This window comes from Taeniopygia guttata, chromosome 18 (assembly GCF_048771995.1).
Source record: "Taeniopygia guttata chromosome 18, bTaeGut7.mat, whole genome shotgun sequence".
NCBI lineage: Eukaryota > Metazoa > Chordata > Aves > Passeriformes > Estrildidae > Taeniopygia > Taeniopygia guttata.
Genome location: NC_133043.1, coordinates 9,635,874 through 9,655,837, shown reverse-complemented (window position 1 = coordinate 9,655,837; position 19,964 = coordinate 9,635,874). Strand labels below are relative to the sequence as shown.

At 43.9% G+C, this 19,964-nt stretch overlaps 1 long non-coding RNA gene across 3 annotated transcripts; it reads right to left on the bottom strand.

Moving 5' to 3' along the window:
- Nucleotides 1–805: 805 nt before the first annotated feature.
- On the bottom strand, nucleotides 806–13,383 carry LOC140685276 (uncharacterized). Of its 3 annotated transcripts, none has more exons than XR_012058628.1 (4): nucleotides 11,563–13,383; nucleotides 10,958–11,046; nucleotides 2,297–2,414; nucleotides 806–1,433 (listed from the first exon to the last, which is right to left on the bottom strand). It is a non-coding gene; the product is annotated as an uncharacterized lncRNA (long non-coding RNA). The 3 variants fall into 3 exon arrangements; XR_012058629.1 differs by having other exon boundaries at nucleotides 806–1,428; XR_012058627.1 differs by having other exon boundaries at nucleotides 806–2,414.
- Nucleotides 13,384–19,964: the final 6,581 nt, after the last annotated feature.

Sequence of the window (19,964 nt, the reverse complement as noted above, 5' to 3'; positions counted from 1 at the left end):
GACCTTCAGTGCTGAAGAGTAGGATGGAGTTTTCTGCTCTGTAATTTTATCTTGGGCAAGGGCTTGTAGTCACTTTTCTATATCTGCCTCCTTCCATTTGGGAGTAAAAATCTGAGGGTTGCTGTCTTTTTTTTTTTTTTTTTTTTTTTTTTTTTTTTTTTTTTTTTTTAGTTTCCTACCATTATTGCAATGAAAGCAGACCTCAAACACTATCTTTGGAAGGTAAAGGCAGGGAAGCATTTGCACTCAGAAAACACCGGGGATCTTGAACTGCCAGCACTGGAACGGGAGATGGGATCCACAGAGGCAAGAAATCAGTTTGCCCTTTCCCTTCAGCTGCAAAGGGCACTTTGTGTTTGTGTTGAGCAGGGAGATGAGGATCAGGGGGAGGGTTTGCTTTGGGAAGGGGGGGTCAGCTGTGCTGTCACCGCGGGAGCATCTGCCAAAGGCTCTGGGTCACCTCCTGCAGCTTTCCTGCCCTTTGCAGCCAGCAGAGCGATTCCACCAGGGCTGATGGTGCCTTGGCTGGGATTGCCCAGCTCAAATGGCACGACAGGAGCTGTCTGCACCCCCCCAGCCTCTCCCAGCCCCTGGCAGCTGTGTTGTTCATCACCCAGAGCAGGGATGGGGCCCTCCAGGCTGTGTGACAGCCCAGGAAACACTCACAGCTTTCCAAGGAGCCGGAATGGTGCTGGCTGCCTCCCCGTGGGAACAGCCCTTGGCAAACCCAGGATACAGGTGCCAAGGATGCAGCTCAGCAATTCAAATGTCACGGCTTAGGTGCAGCTTTCTTCACCACAGCAGGTCTTACTTCATGTATTTATTTAGTGTGAGTAACAGCAATGTATTTTTACTCAGACCCTTCTGATGCTCCAGAGTTGATTTTGCAGCTCAGGCCATGGACTTTGAAGATGAACTGAAAGCAGCCCAGTCCCCAGCAATGGACACTGGGAGTGGTTCAGATCTGGATTTACTCAGCTTTACTTTTCTTTGCCATCAGCCAAACCAAAACATTGGATCTGCCTCTCCATGTTTGCAAATATTGGGTATCTGACAGCAAACTGTGATTGCTTACTCATTCAGCAGGGGGAAAAAAAGGGCCATAAAAGTAATAGACAGCCAAAATTCAAGAAAGTCTACAAAGAGGATTCCCTAGATTTAAGCTCTGTCAGTGGGGTCACTTTCCCTGTCTGAAGAATGACAAAATTTCCACTTGCTATGTCATGTTCAGATGTTGCGTGCCCAGGGTTTTGTGAAGATTAATTATGTTGATGCCATACAGTAGAGTTTAACAGTTATCCATGGATTTCCAGGAAGAGAGGTTATTCCTAAGGCATCATGTTGGGCTCAGCTCAGTTCAGTAAATAAGTTGATGATTCCCTTGACTCCACTCCTTGGGCATTTCTTTAAGTGCAGCCTTGGAGCACACTGTTCTTAAATCAAAGCATAAAAATAACCAAACATGTATCAAGTGAATTGTAGCAGCTGGAGGAATGGAGGTAATAAACAAAATTAAAACAGCCTGATAACAATATCCTGTTACCAAAGAAGAATAACCATTACTCTCTAATGGTGAAATACAAAACCTTTCTTGTGAGAAGGCATTGATTTTCCAAGAAAGGAAGAGGAGAGCAACCCAGAGATGTGCTGCAGCATGTGTGGGCACCAAGAGGGTATAACAATGACAACACTGAGCAAGTATCTCATCTCCAAAAGCTCAGGCTGCCTGACCTTTAGCAGGGCTCAGGATTGTGTGTTTAGGATGTCATTAAACAAGGCAGGCTTCCTCCAGCAGAGCAGTGCCTGGAAGTCACTGGAGTGGGTTTGGAGAGTGAGATTCCAGACCAGCTACTCCACGGACTTGGAAAAGCCACATGCCAGAAATAAACCAACACAAAAACTAGTTTTGTATAACAGCTCTTTACCCCGTGTTCATGTTGGTAACCTGATTTCCATGGCCAGTGCAAATCCCAGTGTGCTGGAGAACTGAGGGTGGGATAGGAACATCTTAAAGGACAATTTAGGAAAAGCAAATGACTGGATTCATCCTTGGGATCCTGGGAGCTGGGAGTGTGGATTTTATGGAGTCACTGCCAGCTTTGTGTGAGAGGGTGGGTGGGACAAGAGGGAACTGCTGGTGTTCAGCCCAAGGTTTAGCGCTCTAAAGCCAGGGTTGGGGATATGAGCACATCTCTCACAGCTGGGTAAGCTCTGGGTGGCATTTGAAAGCCATTGCATAGAGTAGAATAATGAGTGTGAAGAATTGTAGGGTAGCTCGAAGACTGACGTTAATTACCCACTAATTTTCTAGCTCTGATCCATGAAACACTTGTTGCTGATGCTCAGACAGATGGCTAGTCACATAGGATGGGCTTCTCCTCTTCATTTCCATCTGCTATATTTCATTAAGACACCTAAAAATAAAAATATCCCTAATGTTATTTTTCCATGCAAGTTACTGCTACAGGGACTTGATGCAACTGTGAATAGAAGAGTTTCCAAGAGACAAGATTTTCTTAATTAATTTGTGTTCTGTGGCATGAAAAGCAGCTGCAAATCCCTATATGAGATTCATGATGATCACTACACTTACTTCTAAGTGCTGTTTATCTAGAAGAGTCAGTTCAAAACAATTTTTTTCTGGTATAAGAAAAGAAAAGAAGCTGCGGTCTCTTCTGAGCAGAAGAAATTGCTATTTTTAGGCTCTAACCAGTTGTAGATGGTGCCTACGAAATGGAGATGTAATCAAGGAGATCCTTCAGGCATGAAGTCTTCTTTCCCTCTGTGTAGTAGGAATAGACCCAGAAACAGCTTTTCTGCACAGCTCCGAGCCTCTTGTCAGCCAGCACAGTGCCCAAAACTCCCCTTAGGGGGAATGCATTTTTGGGAGGTTGGTTGGTTCTGTCTTTCACAAATTTTTTGGCTGTAGCTGAAGTGTCTTTTTGAGTGTAGAATCTGGGTTCTTGCACACATAGCTCTAACAATTTCAGAGGGTAGTACCCGATGTATTGAAGTGTTTTCCTGGGATGTTATGGTCCCTTCCACCCATATTGCAATTTACTTATTTTCCAAAAGAGACAAAAACCTGAACTATTTCTTTCTAGTCTTTCCATGCCTTTTCCACAAATTCTTTCAGGACAGAAGCTCTCCCCTATTTCATGATGAAGAAGTTTCAGTATGTTTTAGAACAAGGAACTGTTAGGTGGCCCAGAAGCCCCAAAGAAAGCACAAACAGAGAGAGCAGGCAGTCCAGCAGTAGCAGCTTGATGTATTGAGAAACTCCAGGGACTCAGCTAACACTTGGTCTCCAGAACTTTGGATGAAATCTGGTGCTGATATCTTAGATTTGGGTTGTTTTTATCCTTGACTACACAAGCCATTGCCCTAGACTTCCTGAATGGTTACCACAGATATTTTTCTGGGATGAAGATATCTATAACTTTACTCTTTTCAGAGTTTTTAAGGTCTGAAGCCAGTGTACTATTTTGGACCCCACAACCCAAATCACCACCCCTGCTGTGTCTCAGTGACACTGCCCACAGCACATAACCTTTGTTCTCACCCCTTCTTCATTAATTGCTTCAGCTTGGAAAAGCAAGCAATTTCCTCACCCTCCTGGCAACATTCCCACGAGGAAATTCCTCCTCCCAAGCCACAGATCCACACAGCCAGTCACAACAATCCTTCCTCCTCTTGCACCAGGCCATTTCCCCATTTGCTCTGGCTCTTGCCACTCACCCCAGCCCATCACCCCAGGAGAACCTTTGGCTCCATTTGTGTGCCTGCTCATTCTCCTCCAAGAGCAGCTGTTTGAGTTCCACCCTAAGAACACACTGACTTAGGCCCCAGTTTAGCAAAGAATTTTATCACATGCTCAAGCGTGGTTGACTTGGACCTTCATTCTGTTTTTAGCTTATCAGAGCAGGGGTGGGTAGAGCCCTTGTCCTGTTACACACGCCCAGGGGAGCTGAGCCCTGGATGAGCAAAGAGCAACGTGCCTGAAGCTGAGCAGGAGCTCAGATAAGGACTGTTGAGCTGGCCTCCATCCAGCCATGGTGCCATGGCTTTTCAGGCCTAATTCTCTCTGCACCACACTGCAGATGTGTCAGCCCGATGGTGGTGACACACCACAGGTCACTGGGGGCTTCACCCCAACTCACCACCTCTGCATGGTCATTAAACTCTGTGTGGTCTGTGTCTGCCTCAAACTTTGCCTTGGATGCTGGGAATCCTGAATAAGGACTTCAGGGTTAATACTTAGTAACTTCAGAGCAGAGAATGTGGCTAAAGTAGGCAAAACCCAGTGACTGCCTCCAGTTCAGACATAAAGTAATCCAGTAGTACTATAGCCAGTATTTTATTCTGCTTAAACCACAGTGAAACTGGACACAGGAGCACCTCACTTTCCTGTAGAGCCTCATCAGAACAGAATGGGGCTCAATGACAATGGCTAAACAAACAGAAAGGCACCATGGATATCACTGAGCCACTCAGGACATTTACCTTCAAAGTCCGGCTAATTTAATTCAGCTCATATAAAAATTCCAGCAGTGAAGGGTGGAGAAGATTGAATGATGAATGAAGACACTTGTTTTCCTGAACAGAGCTGAAATGAAGAGGGTGGGTGGTGACGATCAGATTTCTCCTATAGGTCAGAAGTTCAATGTATCATCAGATTTCATGTCATGGGGCTGTTCTCTTCCTAATTGCATCCAGCCAGGACTCTGACATCACTGAGCTTTTACTCTGGGCTCCCTCCATAAGATATGTACTGTAGTCAGAGTAGTTACTAAATAATTTTAAATGTATTTTTTAAGGGTGAATCATTACCTTTCAATTATACTGTGCAGCAGCAAATGAAACTAGTTGCTGGCTTGCATTCATATAAAATATAAAAACAAGTACTTAACTGGATTGTTGCTACAGCAAGTTTATTTTGTGCAAATTTACTACAAATATTAAGTAACAAGCCTCTGGTAGCTGTGATCTTGGATTCAAGGTATCTGGGATCTTGCAGGGACAGAGGAACCAAAACTCTGTGAAATGTGGCCTGAGGGCACATGGCCTGACCAGGGGTGGAGGGTGGATGAAGGAAGGGAGCTGATCCCGGTTTTTCAGTCAGTGACAGGGGGATCTGAGCCAGCAGCACTCTTCACACAGGTCCTGAGTGATCCCACCTCATAACTGCATGAATTATTTATACATCCTGGGGAGAGAAGCTGTATCCACATCTCAAGCTGAAAAATAACCAAAAACCTAACCCCAAGAAGCTGCAATAGCTTAGAACTTAGCTGATGACTGACTTTTTGAATAATTCAAGTTCAACAGGGACATCCATGGTAGACTCACATGACCTCCTATGGACATCTGTTCATTTGCAGAATAAAATGAGACCAAGGGAGTGTGTGAGCTCTCTGGCTGGCCAAACCACAATCTGAAATTATGACAGAGGAACACAAGCTCTGATACACAATGATATCATGGGGCAGTGGCTGAGAATCAAGTTGGGGTTCTCACCTTCATCCAGCTAATGAAGGTTAAACTACCAGTCCTAACCCCACTTTACATGGTTTATGTCTCCTGGAGGCACCTTCGAGCACACCTCTGCTTTGAGAAACCTCTGTCCCATGTGGCAATTAACTCTCAAGGAGGTTTTACCCTTCCTACAACCAGGACAGACCATTTGTGACCCACAGGGCGTTCTTGCCTTACTAATTCATCTCCCAGACATTTTCATACTGAAAAAAAGGCTTCCAAAGGTTTCAGCACGTTCTGGTTTCCGATGTGAGGAAGGACAAGGCTTGTGCTGGTGCTGTAGGATAGCTTGGAGAAGCAGCCTGGGAGAGCAGTGGCAGCCAAGAGGAGCACAAGTCTGTGTTCCTTGGATGATACAAATTTCTCTGAAAGTCAAGAAACCTGAAACTGCCGTGGCAACTCAGATTTCCTCCTGCAATGGAGTTGAGGCAGGCTAATTTTAGTCACCATGCACTATGCAAACAATCATACTGGAGTGGAGTTCATTTTGCTGCAGGGCATAGACTTTTCATATGGGTCTTGAAGAGGTTTGAAATCAGCTCTTCAGTCGGTGGTGCCACTTTTCAGATGGAGGGGGTGGCTCAAAGGCGCCCTGTGAGGAAAGCTAACTTCCAATAGCAAAGGTCTAGGTCACTAGTTTAGATGATATACTGATTTTTTAGCTGGCCATAATTAGCTGTTGGTGGGGTTTTCTGAATCTATTTTTGATTCTATGTATAATTTTTCTTAATTCCCCTCATGAACTCACACCACCAGCCTGCAAGAGATGCTGGGGCCGCTGGTATCTGCATTACACACAAAGTCTGCAGGAAAAGGAAGCAGATCACTCCTGGGCTTGAGATTTATTCTCTAAATATTTGGCACATTCACAGAGTTTACTTAGAAGTGGGATTGATCTGACTTCCTAGGAAAGAAGTAGTTCTTTATAACATTGCTATTAGGCTATGATTCATGGCACTCATTTGAAACCAGAGGCAGACATGGGGAACACGAAGAAGCAGCGGGGTAGGATACTCTTCTAGGAATCCCAGGTTTCATAATGGACAGTAAATTGTTACATTTCTCTCCAGTATTAAAAAGATTTAGCACGCAGACTTTCATCTGATAACTTTCACAGTGTCAAAAGTGATGCTATGGCTGAATTGTTCTTTGTGTTTAAATGAAACAATTCTTCATTATTTCTTATCAACTTATCATGGAGACCTTCAGGAATTTTCCATTCTTAGCTTTGAGAATAACCCCTTCCAGGTTTGAGGTCTTATCCATAACCTTTAAGGCATTCATCTGACCAAATTAATCTGCACAGACCTGAGTGCAGAAAGGCACTTGAAATCCTCTACCCAAAATTATGTGGGACAGTAAAAGCAGAAGCTTGTTTTCAACTGTGAAACTGTGAAATGATGAAACTTCTGTTTTCTGCATCTGACCTTCATTCTAAGTGCTTTGGATGTAGGGCTCAAGCCTAGTGGTCCAAGGAGAATTTCTCCTTGGGGTTTCCTCTGAATTTAGGCAGGACTAAGAGGAAAAAAATGTGCATGGAAAAACCTAATTTAGATACAGAAGTTGTAAAACATCCAATTGCATTTAGGGCATGGGAAGGGGCTACACTGAATTCCTCTGAATTCAGGGAGCTGCAGCATTGTGCATTTATTTCCATTTAGGTGCAAATTTTGTAGGAGTCCAGCAATGCTCAAAAGACACTACCAGGATTAAAATAAATAACTGCAGGACTGTATATACAACACATAGCAGCTCCCCAGCCATTGGAAGGGTGGGATTGAGGAAAAATATATTTTCCATCATAAAAGCATAGAGCAATCCAGTTCCTTTGGGAGGACTTGAGCTGGTGGATGCTGAATGTCAGCATCCTGGGCAGCCACCACAGGAGACTGAAGGCCATGCAGAAGGAAATTATTCACCTGCCTATTACACATTTTCCCAAAAATGTATCTTCCATGATAGTGGAGCCAAGTCTCAAATCAAAGAGCAGGGAGAAATAAAGAGCCTGTATGGAGATGAATGGTGTGTCTGTGCTGCTGCTGCTTCCCTCCCAGCATGGCTGTGCTCTATTTTTGTACATTTTCTGTGTCATTCTGTCGCCCCTCAGCTTCGTATTAAATCTGACCTTTCTGCTACACTTGACTGGGGAAATGTAATCACCTGCTTTTCTTTCTTCAGGGTTATACATCACTATGTGTGACAAGGAGATAAGTCTACCTGGAAAATATGGTTGCATGTGAGACTAGGCAGGAAAAAATATCTGCGAGTAGGTCAGGCTCCACTTGAAGACCTGCCAGACCTGCCTGAGTGCAAATACATTTTTCAACAATTGCAGAAAATCTTCTTTTGCTTTGAACAGTGGAGAGAGACTCCAGTCCCCGCTTGCATAGCCCTGAGCGAGCTTGGGAAAAGAGGGTTCTGTGATTGATGATGTTGCAAAGATTTGGGAAGTTAGGAAGGAATGAAAGGAATATTTTAGGTTTCATGCAGTGGTTAGAGATGGATCTAAATACATCACTGTGCAACTCATGGTCTGGAACTGAGGCTGTGACTTGCACAAGGTAAACATCACCCAAAAGTAGCTAAATACCTAAGTGCATCCTTGAGCAGCAGGGAAATATTCCCTGGAATAACAACCTCTGTGTCACAACTTGTTCCACTGGCTTTTCTCATGTAGAAGCTCTACTTAATGCACAAATAACCAAAGATAAAGACAAGTCGATACAGAAGCATCATCCAACAAAATCAAAGGCAGTTTAGCTAAAGTTGGTTTGAAAATACTCATTAATTAGACTAAGATAAATGTGCATATACGTGGGCTTGTTAATACTCTTCCTACCTAAATGGGACTAATTATTTCTCTGATTATTATGCAATTGTGTAGCCTTGGGATCATTGATTACAGATGCACTCCTTGTCTTGCTGTTTTGCCTGAATCCAAGCAGAAGAGAGGGATGCTCCTCTGGAATGTGCTGCTGCTCCTTTTGGCTGCAGCCTTGACCTTATAAAAGAGGAACAGCAAACAGTGAGTAAGCTGAGCTATTTATAGCTGAATTAATTATTCTGATGTGCTATGACAGCAGTGGAATCTGTTTTCTAGTCACTCAATTAATGGCAATGGAAGAAGCTTTCAGTACCCTTTAACAGTGTTTCTTGGATGCAATACGAAGCTTTTCTGAATGCCTTAAGATGTAGGATTTTGACATAGAGGAGCAGGGAGCACGAGGTGTGCTGTGTTTCTGGCTGACATGACTAGCACTGAGGAGCTGAAAGGGGGGTGCTGCTGTGAAAGAAAAAATCCACTTTGGCAGACAGCAAATCTGTGCAAACATCTGTGTAAAATTCTACACAGGTCAAAGCTCAAGTGGCTTCTCATAAGGTGCTTGGTGGATACCACAGAGTTTGAAACACAAAACTTTACTATTCCCAGGCGGGGAAACTGAGGCAGAGTGATTAACTTCACAAAGGTTGCAAAGCAAGTTAATGGCCAGAGAGTGACAATCTTAGCCCATGGTCCCTGCATCCATTCAGAGAAGATTAACTCCCTTTCCTGCCACTGTGCTGCTCCTGTGCACAAATTCTGTGAGGTGTGAGCTGCTGCAAATAAACTGGGAAAGGTGGAGGGGACAGAGGTGGATGTCTTGGCTGAATTTTTTTCTTGCCCATTACTGAGGATTTCAGCAATAAAAACCTCCCTCTGAGCACTGTGCTGTGTTTTCTAGGTCTCGGAGGAAGTTGTTAATAAAAGCTGTTGCTGCTGTCTGTTTTTCGAGCTGGACAGGATAGACTTTTTCTTGTTTTAAGTCTTTGAATTAAAAAAAACTACATGGAGTGAGTGAGAGTTCATAATATTTAACCAAGACAGAATTTGAAATCCTAAGTTTTTGTGAGTTATTTCTGGTAGAAAAGCACTGTTGAAGCTCAGGTTCTCTGTGGGAAATAAAAAACCAGAAACTTCCACAGACACAGGAGGGTTGAATTTACAGCCTTGGAAGAAGCTTGGATTGATATAAAAATACAATACACACACATTAAGCAGAAAAATCATAAACTTGTTTCTATAGTTGTAAGAAGATGCCTTAAGTAAGTAAGAGACTGTATTAGATAAGATGGTGAAGGGTTTATAATGTAGTAATGTAATTGTATATATTAAGCGAAGAGTTTAGAAGTTATAACAGAAGCAATATAGGTGTACATGCAACATTAGATAAAAACATCCACTGTGCAGCAAAATTAAGTAAAAGTGATAGGTTAGAAAAGCAAAATAAACTTTCTAGCAAACTATCTACTGGATTAGAAAGTTATATATTTGCCTTGTAATGAAGAACTTGTGACTACTTTGAGTTATGGCCGACTGCTTGCTCTCATAGATCTCACAACCTCTGATGTTTATCTGAGCAATAAATTGTTCTAAACCCCATGAAAGTCCCACCCCTTCATTAAAAACAGCAATAATAATAATCCTCCTCCCCCTCCAAGGTTTATAAAATAGCTTTTCTTCCTTGCTCCTCCCCACACTCTGGGTGTTCCACAGCTTGTCCCTCTCCATGACCACAAAACTCCTGCCAGATTTGCTGTGTATTCCAAGGCTTGCTTCACTGTGGCAAGAGAGAAGGAAAAATATCTGCTTTCTCCTCTTTTTACAACTTTGATTGGATCCCTGAAATCTCTGCACTTCTCAGATTGCTTTTGGTGACCTTTAAGGCTCTGAGAAAGCAGGTGCTGTTTGTGAGACCTTTCTGTGACTGTTCTGTGCTTTGTTTCCCTTTGATTCATCCTTTTTAAACTCCCAGGTCAGGCAGTGGCAGGTACAGTGCAATATTCATGAGAGGCTGATTTATGCAGGCACAAGGCTGTGCAGCAGGATTACAGGGTACACTGTGTTACGTGCAGCTTTAATTTCTTTTTATGACCAAAGGATACAGCCAGAGTTTCTCAAATATGGGATTTATGAGACCCTCATTCATGCAGGCTTTAAAGGGCCTCTGCCTCTGTGCCCTGCTCAGATGGGCAGATGTGGGGAGATGGGGTGAGCAGCTTGTGCAGCCTCTGCCAGTGTGAACAAAACTACATAAAAACACACCCAGAGCAGTCAGTTGGACACTGAAATGGGCTCTGCACGCACAGCCCAGGCACTTCTGAAGGATCTATGCAGGATCCCAGCCCTGCTCTGAGTTACAGAAAATCAAATTCTGTGAAATACTTGAGTCAAAAATCTTCCAAGAAGAAGATTTTTGAACAGAAGGCATCTTCAGTGCAGTGCAGTGCCAGAGGTTAACTTCAGGGATTTTAAAACCTATGACAGTGCAAACCAAATAACTGAGGGTGTCTGTACAGACATTTGGTCCTCTCAACCTTCTGTCCTGTGCACCTGTAGACACTTTGCTCCTCTTCTGGCTCAATTTTGCCCTTTGTATCTTACCTGCAAGTCCTTTCTTCTGAGAAGAAGCCTCTCTGCTCACACAAGGAACAGGGTTTGTTTCCAGTAGCTCACCAGGCTTGGTTACTCACCTGGAATTTGCATTGGAGATTATCAAACAACCTGGCATAAAAATTCAAGATATTAAATGCAATAACATGGCCTGGGAAGGTGGATGTTGATGTGGTGAATTACCCAGCCCTCCCTCACTGGGAGTGTTACACATCACATTACGTGTACTTGCATGCCACAGGGCTATTTTGGGGAGAGAGATGATGCTTTGGAAAGTCACAAAAAATTTAGTAGTGGAATTGGAATCCTTGGTGCATTCAGAAACCTGTCAGCGGGTTCCTGATGGGAGATGCCCCTGGCAGCCTGTGACTCTCTCCAGCTCCAGAGTCCCTGGGGGAGGATAAAGGGGACCTGTTCCAGCCTTCATAAGCACAGCGGAGCAATTTCCAAGTCTGGTTCCTCACAACAAGGCTCTTTCTTCTCATGGTACTGCAGGATGGTCAGTGGGTGGTGCTGGCAGTGGGCCCCTGATCCTCTTATGGACCTTGCAACCACCTCTGAGCCCAGCCTGGACAAGTGGAAAAAGGCTTACCCACCTTCAGCTTCTATTTCTGCAGAAGGGGAGCTTTTCTTTCCATCTCCGCTGCCTGCCATGCCATCCAGGAAAACAAAAAGGTACTGCTAACATCTGCCACTTTCTCCTCCTACACTCAGGCTCTTTCTCAGCTCCCTATTAAACCCCTTCCCACGCAGCAGCGTAGGCAGCTCCTTCGTGTACATCTTGGAGTACGCATCCCCCCCATCCCTTGGGAGCAACATTTGCAAGAAATGACTGGCGAGGGTTTATTTTTGTTCTTTGCTAAGACTTTTTGGTTACTGGGCTCCTGGTTCTGCAAGTGCAGCTGCTCCCCAGCGCTCAGCCCGTGCTCTGGACGTGGTGGTGCCCACATGGATGTTCCTGGAGACCGTGTGGGGGTGGGAAGGGATGCAGCCATGGATGGAGAACATTTCAATTGCTCAGCCATGCTCAGGTGCGTTTCCTTCTACCGAGAGGGGTTACTAAGGAAACAAGGAGACAAATTTCTGGGAAAAACACAGACATTCCTCTCCATGTCTTTCAGCTTGGATGTTTGGGGTCTGTTCTTTGGTCTCCTGTAATTGAAAAGAGTCTGATTTTTGAACCTGCCGTCACTCTCTTGTCCCTGGCTTGTTCCTGGGGCAGTTGCAGGGTGCTGAGCCTCCACATGGAACACATAAGCTCTGAGTCACTTCTGCTCCTGGCAGAGGGAATGGGAGAATCCATCTGGGCTCGTTCCATCCTGGAAAACTTGCCATGTTTTGCAATTTGCACTTGGGTTTTTTTCTTTTTTTTTCTTTTTTTCCCTCCAGTCAGAGCAGTCTGGCTTCTGAAGCTGGCATGGCTTTTTGTTGCAACAGGAAAAAAACCCATCAAAATAAATCTTGCTGGAAAGTTTAATCCAAGAGATTCAAAGCTGAAGAAAAAGGTGCTGCTGTGCAGGGAGCTCTGCAGAAGATGCTCAGCTGCTTTCCCACAGCCCCATTCAAGCCCAAATCATTGCCAATTATCAGGTTATATGTACCTTGCATTGTTTCTGAGATTTTAAGGAATAAAAAGTTCTGATGACAATAAATTGCATGAAGGGTACAAGCTAAAGGCAGAGGCACTGGAAGAGGTTGGACTCACTGTTCTGGTCTCCTCCTGCCCAGCTCAGGGGATGTGGGGCCTTGGACTGTGCAAGCAGGACTGGAGAGCAGAAACCTGCAACTCCCCCAAGACTTGCCAGTCAATGGAAATGAGTGATTTACTGTAGCAGAAATAGCAATTATCCTTGGAAATGAAACAAGATTAATTGCATCACAAACTGCAATCTCAAGAGCACCTATTTCATAATATCAGAACAGAAAGTGTTTTAGATCTAGTGTTACTCTAGAAGGGGGAAAATACATTTTTCAAGCCAAGTAATCAGATCCAAACACTGAAAACAATTCAGAAAATGCTGTAAAAGGAACATGAATAGGAGCGACATCATTAAAAAGGAATATTTCAAAAGGATTTATAATCCCCAAATGAAGTTCTCCAGTACAGAAGCAAAGAAGAATAATTATTTGTTTTTAAATTTTCATTTTGTTTCCCGAATAGTGTGTTTAGTTTGGGGGAGGGTGTGACACAACTGTGTATTTTCCCACCATTCAGAAAGTATAATTCAAGTTATCACAAGGAACACTTGCTCATTAGAAAAAAATAATCTAATGACATTTTTGGTGGAGAATGCGGGCAAATCGAAAGATAAGATGTTGATAAAATGAAAGCTGTGAGATATTATCAAAGATGATTAAGAGCAAAGCATGTGTTGAGTGATAAGGTGAATTGGGGTAGAGGTTTTAGTGTAAGTTGCCTTCATCCAGCACATTTCTCAAAAGGTTTTCCATGAGGCACCACTGAGACCTCAAAATGGGGTTTTCCTGTAGTGGGAAATGTCAAAATGCACTCGAGCATTTGCTCTGCTGCTCATAGAGACAACCAGTTTCTCTGCAAGCTGGGAGACTGGCTCCCCTTGGACCCTCAAATCCAATTATCCTGGAAAGCAGAAAGGCTCCAAGCCTTGCCTGAGCCAGAGCACAGTATTTTCTGGGACTCAGCAATTGCCTTAAATCACAGCTTCCCTAATCCAAATTTGGAAAAGGTGCCATTCAGATTTTTGACCCATAGCTGCACTGTGATGCCATCATCCCACAGCTGCCACAAACACGGGACCAGTGGCCAGAAGGGGTGGCCCCATTCTGTGTGTTGCTGCTTGCTCCAGGTGAGCAGGCACACATCAGCTGTGGGTAAATAAAGACTTTTTATTTATTCAATTTTCTGTATTCAAAGCAAAAAAATCTCTTTAAGAAGAGTGAGCCCAGCACCAGTGGTCCCAAGCGCTGTCCCCACTGCCCTCTCTGGTGTGACAGCATCGCAGTGATCAGGATCCAGGTGAGCACTGTGGGTGCTGCCTCCCATCCTGCACTCAGAAACCAAAGGAGCAATGAAACACAACCATTACAGCAGCACTTTTGGTTCATTTGCTGGTGCTTTGGGTAAAAGTTCCACTTTCCAACATAAGGAGCCTCCTCGTTCCCACTAATAAAACCAGCGGCTGGTCACGTAGTTCCAGCACCAGGGGAAAGAAGAGAAAATGGATAAAAAAATTGGTGTCAGTTTTCAGATGGGGATGATCAAAATGCCAGAGGAAGGATGAAATCCATTCCCAGCCGTCCAGCTGAAGTTTATCCTTTGGATGGGACAAAGCAAAAGTCTGTATCCAGAGAGCTCTTGAGGTTTTCTGGACTCAGGAATCTGCCCTGGTTGAAGATGTAGCTCCCTCCTTGCCTGTCTAGTCCCCCTCTATATTCCCTGCAAAGCTCTATCAGTGTAGACTCTCAGCTTGCTTTCACCAAGGCACAGGGGACATTTAACAAGTCCCCCCCCCCCTTTTTTTTTAAGAATATGTTCCTTCCCTGCAAAGCTCTTGGCTATTCCTATCTTCCTAAAAAAAGTCTTAAAAAAAAAAAATGTTTGTGGTGCTAATGGTATGGAAAGAGCTAAAGCTTTATGCCATTTTTAGCCCTTTTGGAACAGAGAGAATTGGAGGATCTGAAAATATATGCTTAATCGCCCCCAAGGAAAGACTGCCATAATATTTTGGGTTACATAAGCAAACTAAATTGGAAATCTGGAATCTATTCAAGACCTTTTGATCAGGGAGCTTTGCAAGTGCAGAAAAGTAAAAACACAGACAGATGGGGATTAGAGTTGAGCATCAGGAGAATAATTTCCTCTTTTAATTTCAGTTCCACCAACATATAAAAAGCATTAACAATCCAGTTACGTAACGTGTGTCAGAGCCTGGCTGGACAGGGCAGGAATTCTCTCTGTAATTAAACCATTACCCAGCCCATGTTTGCTGCACGGAGGCAGGAGTCCCTCTGCACCAGGGAAAGACACCCCCCCACTCACTCCCCTTCCTTCAGAAATCTGGGCAAATGTCCTGGCCAAAATTAGAAGCAGTTATTGAGGCTAATAGGAGCTGCAGGGGGCTCAGGGAAAATGGAAACCAACTCGGAGATACTGCTGGGCTCACAAAATCCAATTGACAATCACTTGCAAACCCCAATCCACTCTATTTCTCTCTATCTTTGTCACTAAATCAGCTTCAGTGGGAGAAGTGAGATCAGGCTGAAGAGCAAGAGGAGATATTTTTGCTGGTTGTTTGATGCTGGAAACAATAGTGCATAATATACTTGTTTCAATAGTGATACCTTTGAGAGAAGGTGCTACAACATCCAAAGGCTGGAACAAGTCCCACAGATTTGAGGCTGTGAAGGCTGGCAGATTGGATTATGTTTCTGTTCTTGCCTGTTTTCCTCTGCTTGGGGCATATTTTTGTGCACAGTGGTTGATGCAGAGTGATGCAAAAAAAGAACTAAGAGGATGGTCTAAATAGAAATACTTACATTTCAGGATCAACTCACTCCTCAGCTTCTGGGCTTCTCACCTCAGATTTTGAAGAGTGTCTGATACCCCTGGACATCCACATTAAGAACTATTTGCCTACTGGAAGCAGCTCCCTGGTCTGCTGATGTCTGCAGCCTTTAGATAAAAGTCACTCCTTCCACGTAGCTGAGTTTTTTTTGGGGGGGGGGATGTTTTTGAGAATTTCTGCATGAAGATTTAAATACAGTTACTTTTGCTTGCCTTCACTCTTTTTACATGAACTTAGATGGGAGTAGGAGTGAGATTTCATGGACTGGGCCTGCTTTTCTTAATTTCAATTAATATGGCATATAGGAAGAGATCTGTATTTTGGCATTGCCTTATGATACTCTGCATGAGTTCAGAGGAGTCTCCAGGCAGTCTCTGCAGCAGAGTAGGGCGGTCCTGGGAGCTTTCCTCTGACCCTGAGAAATCCCAAATTTTCCAAGACAAATCCCTGGAGTTCTCCTGTGGTCTTCACCCCAGCCCCTTGGGGAAAGGTATGGCTTGGAAACCATGCCTGCCTGGAAATTCTGCAGCAGGGTGTGATGGCAGCCCACAGCCTCTGGGTTTGAGCAGCTTGAAGAGAGCTGCTGTGAGAGCAGCTGTGAGGAGGACTTGGGCTGCTGGACGTGACCCTAAATATGCATTAGCAGTCCCAAAATCCAACCACGTCTTGGGAGCACCACAAGAAGTTTCAACAGCAGGTCGAGGAAGGTGACTGTGTTGAATCACCCACCCAAAATACTTTGTCCCTGGGGTCCCCACCATAAGGAGGATGTGGATGTGCTGGAGCAGATCCAGAGGAGGCCACAGAGATGATCAGGGCTGGAGCCCCTCTCCTCTGGAGCCAGGCTGGGAGAGCTGGGGGTGTCCAGCGTGAAAAAGAGACGGTTCTGGGGAGGCCTCAGAACCCCTTCCAGTGCCAGAGACCTGGAGAGGGACTATGGACAAGGGCCTGAAGTGGCTGAACAGGATTGACTTCAAACTGACACAGGGAAGGTGTAGTTTAGATATCAGAAAGAAATTTGCCCCTGTGAGGGTGGTGGGGCCTGGCACAGATTGCCCAGAGGAGTTGTGGCTGCCCCATCCCTGGAAATGTTCCAAGCCAGGATGGATATGACCCTGAGGAACCTGGTCTGATGGAAGGTATCTCTACCCCTGGGTTTGGAACTAGATGGTCTTCAAGGTCCATTCCAATCCAAACCCTTCTGTGTTTCTAGGAGGCTGCACTGGGGTTTGTCAATACACCATCACTTTTCACACTGAATTGCTGAGCAAGTGTGAGCCCAGACATTCATTGGACCTGGGGGTTGTGGTTATTTCTGGACCACGAGAAGACCACAAGAAGAAGAGTTAGCATGTGTGAGCAGTACTCTGCAGGCTCAACAATAAAGAATAAAAAAATAAATATGTTCTTCCACTATAAAGAAACAAAAATAAGAGAGAAGCATTAAAAAATTAGTTGTACACATGACTGGCACATCATTTCCATCCAAATGGGTTATGCCGTAGGTGCAGATGAGATCATGGGCTGCTATTTAAGGAGGAAACCTCTACTTACATAAATGTCTGATTATGCAACTGTCATGGAAACCACAGATGACAAAGATGTATTAGATTAGCTTGTCCATTCCCTTGGAGCACAGGATTGTTCCTTGTGGTTTATTTTTCACTCAAGATTTTAAGAACTGATTGGCAACTGCTGGGTGCTGAGCTTAAGAAGAAATGATTTATAGTATGAGCTAAGCTGTCCCATTTCTAAAGGTGTTTTTCTTTGGAAATTCAGGAATAGAAGTGCTTAAAGTCACTGGTCACATCCAAAGATCCTCACACCAATGTTTAGTTCATCCTTGTCCTTGTATGCTTGGAGTGTTGTGGCTTTCATTCCTCAAAATACAGGCCAGAGTCTTAGAGACTTTTACCATTCTGCCTGATCTTTCTTTAGTTTTCATCCCCTGATAGTGTTGTCTTTCCAAATAATACTCCATTTTCTCTGGTTTTGCACTCTGCCAGTGTGTCCCTCATGGCTGCTGCTTAATCAAGCTATACAAAATATGCTGCTCTTAATCTTTGCTCACAGGTCGGTCTTCTGAGCCACGCTCGTTTTTGCTGCTGCACAGGGAAATCAGCAGAGATTAGTATTTTGATCTTCTTTCCCTATTTGAAGAAACCCCAGGACACATATTGAATGGTTTTCCTGTGACTTGAAATTAAAATGTTTAAAAACAAGTGTATTTATATCTCTTTTTCTCTACTTTCACCTCTAGTTCCTCTCAGCCATTGATTTGACTGCTCTTTTGCCTTAGAAATGGTGCTTTTTGGAACAAATTGAACTTCAGTTTGGCTTCTTATCATGAATAGAGTGATGTTGTTATGTCATGAACTATATGGTTTAGTCTCACCCATGTTCATTCTGCAGAATTAACCTGAACTGGTTATAAACCAAACCCTCTGGGTTGTCCACTCCCACCAGAAATGAGATTTGGGATGATGCATGGCAAGACAAAGACAAAAATATTAATGCTAAATACCAGTGATATTTAGCATCATTTTTGTCAACTGGTCCCTCTTTGATTGTGTTTTCTGCTCACTCACAACTCATTTGGTTGCTGCTATTTTCCATAAAGGTTTCCTTGTTCTTAAATCCCAATGGTTGCTGAACTCAACTCCTGCTCCCCTCATGTCTAATGCAGATAATGAGAAGCAAGTATAATGGGTATTTCTTATTATTAAGACCTATTGAGGGCCATGCTTAAAGAGTTTAAAGCATTACATGATTTTTATGTGTAATGGGGCTTTAGCCAGGATCACAGGGAAAATTAAATTCAGGGTCTGTCAGATCCCAGGAAAGAGAAGAAACAGGCTGGAGAGTTGGGCCCTCTTCCCTGGCAAGGGCTGCCAGAGCCAGCCTGTACCTGACCATTCTCCATGGCTGTCTGCAGGGCAGCTGCTGCTGCTGCAGAGCACAGGGAGAGGCTGATATCCAATTAGCAAGAATCCAAAATACAAAACAGCTTCTCTCTGAGCCATTGCACCAGGCTTGCAAGCTAAGTCTGGTCTCGCTGAAGTAATTTGAAAAACTCTTAGTGTTAGCATGGTTCTCACTGCCAGCCCTTCCAAGCACCTTAGCAGTGACCTACACCTTCCCTGCCTTCCTCTAGGACTCTTTTAGCCAGGGCTGTCAGTGGAACGGAATTGTTCCATTATATGGTGGCTTTGCAATGTGGAAAACTGTTCAGGAGGGACCACTCTCTAAATAGGAGGAGAGTAACTCAGTCTCCAGGGCCAATTCAGTCACTGATTTTTATTTATTTATGATTTTATTTTGTATTTTCCCAGGGCAGCTGATACAGAGAGCAATTACAGTGGTGATTTTCTGTGCTGTGGATCTCGATTGACTGTGCTGTGGAGGGACCTGTGCTTATTTCACATCAAACCCCACTGCACAGCAGTGCCTTCCAGGCGTTACTGAACTGAGACAAATCTGACCCTGGAGATGAAAATTTGAATTGTAATGTCTCACCCTGGATATCCTTCCATAAGAGAGAAGACAGTGAAGCACAGGGCTTGTGGGATGATTTAGAAGACAAAAGCACTCCAACTACTCATTTTAAATCACAGCAATTGGACTATGCACAGCCACGCCAACTGGTTTTGGAGCAGGTCAGATGAGTTCCAGCCTCCTCTTCAAGTATTTAAGGGAAGTCCTTAACAAGAACCTGCTCTGTTACACTTCTTATAATTACAAGTTACCCAAGGAAGAACTTTCTGGGTCCCCTCCCCATTTTTCCGCAGCAGATGCCCAAGTTGCTGCTGTCCTGTGCCCCACAAGCAGACACATTTCTGCAGGAATGAGCCCTAAATTTAATCTAAAAGCTTCTCAGAGCCTTCTAAATAATTTCAGCATGAGCTATCCTTAGGAAGTTAAAATCAAAGGCACAAGGACCAGCATATTTAATAAGATGGAAATGACAAAATGAGAACCACATTGAAGGATTTGGGACTTTTCTCCCTGTATGGATTCCAAAAGGGGTCATGAGTTTGCAGTGCTCTGGCAGGCAGAGAGATGCTGTGCATTCAGCACAGGCAGCAATTACATCTCCTTTTTCTAAATTATGTTATCAGGAAACATCTATATTGTTCGTATGGGTCTAGATTATGCTCTGAGAATAGAATGTTCCCTGCATAAAGAGCACAGCTGGAGTAAATCAATGAGGATGCACTCAGAAACATCTATTAAAGGTAATACAAGTATTTAGTGTAGTATCAGGGAGGGAGCCGAGTTTGAAAATCTGATCTTCCCAACCCTGCCTTCCTCTCTAGGAAAGCACCAAAGCAGAACTACTAAGAAATTCATAAGGTTTAAAAATAAAATACTTGTCTCCTCTCATCCTCATCTTTACTCAGGTTTTTACTCAGTGCTGGTTCCCAGCATAGTAGATGAGTGTAATGTTTTTCTCC